The following is a 7,960-nucleotide window of genomic DNA, read 5'->3' on the forward strand; positions in this document are numbered from 1 at the left end:
ATTCCCTAAGAATAAGTCAGTAAAATGAGAAATGTCTTTAGGCTATACTCTCTTTTAAGGAGATTGTCTTATTGCAACTAAAGGAATTTCACATTCAAAAAAATATTAATGATAATGAAAGGAAGGAAGGAGGGTAGAAAGGAAAAACACAACCACATATAATTAACTTTGAGGGAGACATGTCCTTGAAGTGAAAATGAGGACTGTTCGAAGCAGAACTAAACATGAGCATAGGAAAGGCTCTCTTTTGTACCCTGGTTCTTGGGCCTGGACACTGAGGAGAGGTGGAATCTTCAAGGGCATCACAGAGAGGTAGCAATCAAAGAAAAACAGAGCCCAAGCTGAATCAGAACCAGCTCTGTAGGGAAACCCATAAACATGGCTTGGGCTTATTTGTGAGAAGAGCTTAATCTGCCAGGCAGCTGTACCTTATTCTCCGAATTGTGCTTACCTTTTGTCATTCTTGAGTTTAAGTGTAATGTTGATAAATGCTAATGCCTAGTCTCTGTATTCTGTGAGGAAATGAAGAATGGGTTCAGTGTCCATGCTCTGGATGAAATAATGAAATAATAAAAGGAGAAATGCATCCTCAACCAGCATGGTAATGACACCAGGAATCTGAACACATTCCCTGTGGTCCCTGAACCCTAGGTTGGTATTAGATTGGTGCCAATGCATATTAGATCTAAGGATGGAGCAGAGTGCTTTGAACTGGCGTCCAAACTAATGATTCCGTGGAAAGTGCTACAGGTATATGTGAACTGTGGTTTTGCTATCAATTAGGTTGTATTTGCTTAAACTAGTCAGATATAATCATAAAGTTGCTAATAATTGCAACTATTGAAACCTATCCAATGTGAGTCACATGAGATGAAAGTTAATACTATACATTTTATAGTAAAGATTACATGTATGCGTGACTCTCTGTGTGTATGTGTAAATATAAAATAATATATATCAATATTCATATGTTGTAAACTAACCCCCTGTACCTCGGAATGTGACTGTATTTGTCAATAAGGACTATGGAGATAGTTATTTAAAGGTCCTTAGGGTGGACCCTAATACAATATGACTGGTGTCCTTATAAGAAGAGGAGATAGGACAAAGAAACACATGGAGGAGTGACAATGTGAAGACACAGGGGTAAGACTGCCATCTATAACCCAAGGATAAAGGCCTCAGTAGAAACCAGCCATGACTTCACCTTGATCTCAGACTCCTTGAGTCTAGAACAGTGAGAAATACATTTCTTTTGTTTAAGCCTCTAGCCTTTAGTGGTTTGTTATGGCAGCCCTAACCAAATAACACAATCAGTATCAGCATATATGTACATATGTATGTAAATGTATATATATGTGTATCTGAAAGTGAATTAAGTAAAAAGCAGATAGATGACAGTTTTTCTGCATGTGTGGAAATGGCACAGGTGGAGGTATGACAGTGATCTTTGTATAAAAATGTCTAAGAAGAATAGAAAGACACTGATAAACTAAAACAAAATATTTTTATCAATTTGATATTGAGACAGTGAACATTATTCTTCAATGGTTTCAATTTAATCTTTAGTGTGAAGGTATATTTTATTGATAAACCAATTTTTCCTGAACACTCTTTTCATTGCCTCTTTTACATCTTTGTTCCTTAAACTGTAGATGAGGGGGTTCAGCATGGGAATCACAATGGTGTGAAATATCGACACTATCATGTCATGGTCCAAAGCATAGCTGGAATTGGGTCTCACATACATGAAGAGGATTGTTCCATGATAAATTGACACTCCAGTCAGGTGAGAGCCACATGTGGAAAAGACTTTTTGTCTCCCTTCAAAGGAAGGAATCTTCAGAATGGCCATGAGAATGAAACCATAGGAGAGCAGGACAATCAGGATAGTGACTATCTCAATAGAGCCCACCAAGTAGAAGAGTAGAAGCTGGTTTGTGTGAGTGTCAGAACAAGAAATAGCAAGGAGAGGAGGGATGTCGCAAAAGATATGTCTAATGTCATTGGATGCACAGAATGATAGACTGAATGTGGCCACTGCGTGTATAAAAGCATGCAAGATGCCACAAACATAGGAAGCAATGATGAGTGCCACATAGACTGTGGGTGACATACTAACTGGATACAGCAGAGGGTTGTAGATTGCAACATAGCGATCATATGCCATTGCGGCCAAGAGAAAGCATTCCGTGGTTCCAAAAGTAGTAGCAAGAAAGATTTGTGTTGCACATCCAAGGAATGAAATGACTTTACTCTTTGACATAAAGTCTACTAACATATTTGGGGTAATTACTAAGAATAGCAGGTATCCACAGATGATAACACACTCAGAAAATAGTACATGGGGTTGTGGAGCTGGGAATCCCAAGCGACCAATACAACCAGTCCCAAATTTCCCATCAGAGTAAACAAGTAGATTGCTAGAAACAGGAAGAATAAGATGATCTGCAGTTCAAGATTGTCTGTGAATCCTTTCAGTACAAATGTAGTAATTTCAGTGACATTCTTCATGTTGACACCTCATGGGACAAATTTGAAAATATTCAAAAAATTACAATTCATTTACTACAAAGAGAATGAGTAATATTGTGACTCAAGGGAAGGTGAGCTATGTCCTCGTATTTGTTTTTTGTATAATTTCGCGGTTGCAGATCAGGAAACAGTGACAAGACAGTGAGTCAAGTGTTCCTGCTGCTCACTGCAGGATCAAATGGAAAATGTGGGTGTTCACTCACTGGCTGAATTCATGTAATTTTTAAAACCATCACGTCAACTGAATAATTTACCACTGTATTCTATTAGCTGTTTTCAGATTAAATCACATTAAAGTAACAAGTTATTGGCTAAAAAATAATTTCCTCTGACATCCAAACAGGTCAGATAGAAATCAGTGTACAGAGCATTGGAAAGAATACCAGCCTTCTAGGCCTTTCGGTAATTGTGTAAAATGATTTGCTATTGTCTACTCACCTAGAATGAGAACATTACTTTTCATTTTACATTATTGGAGTAAATATTGGAAGACAAAATGTGTTAATAAAATTGAATCTTTACAATTATGTTAAATATAGAATGTGCTCAATTAGGTAAATTCTACAGAACAGCAGTGTCCTGGATTGTAACATTTTATGAGTTAATGTCTAAAAATTTTCTAAATCTATTAGATCTTCTTGGGTGTATCTGAAAGAAGAAATCAAGATTTTCTTCAGGTTGATGGACCATGTTTGAACTAAGAAATTATATGACAACTTATATTTCATTCAAATTTATTTCTCCAATACTAATAATTACATTGTCTTTTTCTGATAAACACTTGGTCCTATTTATTACTTTTGGATATCTAAAATCTATATGCTTTTCAACTTCCTCAAAAACTGGTGGAAAGGGAAAAATTATTCTGAAAAAACATATAATATGATTTTTTCAAGGTATTATACTTGTTTAGGTATTGTTTATTGTGGATCCAGTGAAATATCATCTAGTTAATTATTATTTGAGTCACAATTAAAGTCATTCATGAAAAGCAGTAACTAAAATACAACACCAAAAATAAACAATGTTTACACCGAGAGAAAAAACTTAATATTTAACAGCAAAAAAGTAGAAAGAATTGGAAGAAGGAATAGCATGAATCTTTCCTGGATAATCCCATGGCTAAACAAATTAGAAATCGAACCTACACTTGAATACAAACTTTCAATTATTAGCCCATAATATAGCACAAGGTGAAGGATAGATCTTATTCAAGTTATATATGATTATTATTTATTTAGTTTTTATATACCCACCCACAGGAAATCTGAGTCAGTCCTGAGGGCACATAATCTGCTGCAAATAATATTCTGTACATTATTTAAATTGATAATGTAAGTCAGGCTCCAGCTTCAATACATTGTGATAGATCCCACCAGTAAGAGAAGGGTCCATTTGGAATAGAGATAGTGATGAGAAGAGAGGAAAGCACAGACCAGCAATCTTCTGGGAAAAACAAAGTCAGGATTCCCTAGAAAAATTCCCAAGATCAGAAGACATTTTCATAGAATTTATTGGAGAGAAAAAGGCAGAGAAAACAGGAAAGACTCATATGACACATCAGACAAGGCAGATTTTAGGTTGAATCCTATATATTGGAAGTAAAAGTTATAACAAAACTAATTAGAACCCACAAACCACATACTCTAATTAACCAAATAGTTTTGAGTGGCTCTAATACTATAAGAGGTTTTTTAACATACCACTTAACTAAAAATGTGTTAATAACTTGACTGGAAAACCTCCAAATATGTATCTTTTTTATTTTAAAGAGCCATGGGAAGGGTGACATGAATATTAACTGAACAGAGGTTGAGACAATTGTTTATACAGGGGTGAAAGTGTTTATATATATGAAATAAAAGCAGAAACAAAAGAAATAAAATACAAACTGTGATGAATATGAGGAAATCTATTTTTTTAAAATGTGACCAGGAGTCACAAGAAAAAGATCAGCTCCAATACAATTCTTGACATTAATTCAATGATATGCCTTCAAGACAAATAACATAGAATTTAGAATCTGAAGTATATATTCATCAGCCAAGTTCATGATTAAAATCCATGTGCAATGTTAGACTTTCTCTCCACAGTTTACTCCTCTTTCAATAGTAGCATGTTTGAGTGACCAAGTAGAAAAAATAATATACAGCCAGGTAGACTACTTAAATGTGCAAAGCAATAAATATACATCAATTTCTTTTAAATATGTCAATTTTTAGTTACAAATTTAAGATGACCATGTAATTGTACTTTTGTCATCAGATGTACTTATTTTTAAAAATGAGCAAATATTGGGCCAAAAATTTATATAATAACTAATTATTGAAAAATATATGTGACCAAAGCCTTGAGCCAGATACTTCATTTTCTAGCTACATGTAATATAGTTGTTATGTGATTATTAATACACATGAAAACGTTATTCTATCAGATTAAATCCAATGAATCATGTTTTGATTATGATTTTTTTCCTCTAATCGCTCTTTATGTCTCTGGATTATTTAGAGCATAAAGAATAAAGAAGTTTTGTGAATTGTATGATCTGTTAATACCAAAAATATACACAGATCACCACAATTTTATTTGCTACATCACAGTGAACTTAAGTTTACCTGGGTAAATAAGATAGTGAAAGACCACAATGTTAAGCACTTCCACCAAATTTCTGTTGAGACAGGCACTTGACCTAGATGCCAAAATAAAACTTATACTGGCTATAACTATGTCAATATTAGAATATATTGAATGGACTCAGACTTATAAAAAGAAAATGACTATACTTCTAGAAGAACTTAATAATATAACATCAACTTTTAAAATTAAGGTAAAGCCACTTTTAAAAATGCCATTTTAATAGAAGGCGGAAAATTCTCAATATCTTTGGCTCAACATTGAAACACTAAGTTTGCAAAGAAGGCGAGAACAACAGCCGTGTGTTGAGTACATGCAGCAGGACTAGACTTTTGTGCACATTACTTTATTTCATCTTTATAGCAACTCTCACAGCTAATAAGTACCAGAGGCAGGATTCAATCCCAGGTCTTCTTCCTAGAGCATGCACTTTCACCATTTTACCCTGCCTCCTATAATACCACTGACTTCCCTACTCGTCACCCCCAGTGAAATGAAACATTATTCTTGATATATATTTAGATATTTTTTAGACATTGAGCCCTAGAGAATCATTATGAAATAGCAGTAATCTGAAGTGGTTTCTGCATCACAAAACAAGCAAAATAAAAAGATAATTGATTGTTTCTTCATTATAGCAAAATGTAAGCTCCTAGATAGTTGAATAGGTCAAATGTTTCTTGACCTCCACTGATAAATTTTTCTTATTGTTCTTGCTTTACTCTGATCTGTCTTCTTCCATCAGGAAAATGAAAGCAGATGTTCAATTTGGAGCACTCTCTTAACTCTACAAACATAAATTCAATTGTTTCTATTTTCTTTGTTGTATTTATTCACCTATGCAATAGGCATCAACTAAAGGGTTTAGTACTGGGGATGTTATAACATATTTGACCTTGATATTTTAAGTTCTATCGCCTAAAATATTCTGCAAATAATCTGAAATTTTCTCTTACCTGTGGAACAGCAAAAGCAGGTTTAGACACACTATGAATACAATTAATTTACATTGTTTATATCCACTCACTCAACTTTTGATAAAACCCACAGGAGATGCTCCAAGGGGAATATACCCCAATTATCTTCTGGTTCAAAACAGCAACATGATGATATACTTAATAATAAAAAAGAAATGATTCCTGAATAATGTACTGATATTTGCTGATTAACCAGAGTCATTTGTCCTCTGCTTTTTAATTATGCTTTAGATTTGTATGTCCCTAATGATTAATGATGTTAAATATTTTTTCATATGGCCTGTAGGCCATTTGTGTGTCTTCTTTGGAAAAATGTCTATACCAGTGGTTTGCAAATATTTTCTTCCATTCCTTATGTTGCTTTTTCACTTGATTGATTGTTTCCCTTGCTGTGCACAAGATTTTTAGTTTGATGTGTTCCCACTTACCTCATTTGCTTTTGTTTCCTGTGCTTATGGTGTCATATCCATGATCATTGCCAAGCCCAATGTCAAGAAGCTTTCCCCCTAGCTTTTCTTGCAGGAGTTTTACAGTTTCAAGTGTCATATTTAAGTCTTTAAGCTAGCTTTTGTGCACGGTGTAAGATAAGCGTTGAATTTAATTCTTTTGCATGTGGTTATCCAGTTTTCACAACACAATTTGTCAAAGTGACTTTCCTCTCCCCGTTGTGTATTATTGATACCCTTGTTGAAAACCAATTGACCGTCTATATGTGGGTTTATTTCTGGGCTCTTTGTTCTGTTCTATTGGTCTATATGTCTGTTTTTATGCCAATAACCATGCTGTTTAATTACTATAGTTTTGTAATAGATTTTGAAATCAGGTAGTGTGATGACTCCAGCTTTGTTCTTGCTCAAGATTTCTTTGACTATTTGGGGTCTTTGGTATCATGTGGATTTTCTATTTCTGTAAAAAAAAAAATCATTGGTTTGTTGATAATGATTGCATTGAGTCTTTAGATTCCTTTGGGTGGTATAGGCACTTCAACAAATACAAATCAAAACCAGAATTGAATATCACCTCTCACATGTTAGAATGGCTATTATCAAAAAAAAAAAAGAAAACAAGGGGCCAGCCCCGTGGTGCAAGCGGTTAAGTGTGCTTGCTCCTCTGGGACGGCCGGGAGTTCACCGGTTCGGATCCTGGGCGTGCACTGACACACCATTTGGCAAGCCATGCTGTGGTGGTGTCCCATATAAAGTGGAGGGAGATGGGCACGGATGTGAGCCCCGGGCCAGTCTTCCTCAGCAAAAAATGAGGAGGATTGGTAAATGTTAGCATAGGGCTGATCTTCCTCACAAAAAAAAATAGCAAGATATGTACATGTGTACATATGTATATATATGTACATATCTTGATATATATATAAATGGAGTATTATTCAGCTTTAAAAAGGAAGGAAACTTTACCATATGCTACAATATGGAAGAATAGGGAAGAACATGTAGAACATTATGCTAAATGAAATAAGCCAATCAGAGAAAGACAAATACTGCAGAAGTCCACTTATATGAGGTATCTACCTTACATGTTAATGATACCTCAAAAAAGTGGTTTTATATATATGTTTTAACACTAGATAAGAACTCCTAAGACATGCTACATAATCTTATATCATATCTCTAATACTAGGTTAGCACTTCATTTCTCTGAGGCTCAGGTCTTCATCCTGGCAATGTAACTTAACATACATTGCAACAAGTCAGTATACATGGTAAAGTATAATAGGTAAAATTACATTATATTTCTTGCAGGATACAGCACATGGATTTATAGTCATTTAAATTAATTATACTTCTACACTGTTCAAATTA

General features: G+C 34.5%; 1 pseudogene; it reads right to left on the reverse strand.

Annotated features, from left to right (window-relative positions):
- Positions 1–1,558: 1,558 nt before the first annotated feature.
- LOC101398925 (olfactory receptor 5T2-like) lies at positions 1,559–2,529 on the reverse strand (annotated as a pseudogene).
- Positions 2,530–7,960: the final 5,431 nt, after the last annotated feature.

This window comes from Ceratotherium simum, unplaced genomic scaffold (genome assembly GCF_057802395.1).
Source record: "Ceratotherium simum simum isolate JZ-2026a unplaced genomic scaffold, ASM5780239v1 HiC_scaffold_67, whole genome shotgun sequence".
NCBI classification, from domain to species: domain Eukaryota; kingdom Metazoa; phylum Chordata; class Mammalia; order Perissodactyla; family Rhinocerotidae; genus Ceratotherium; species Ceratotherium simum.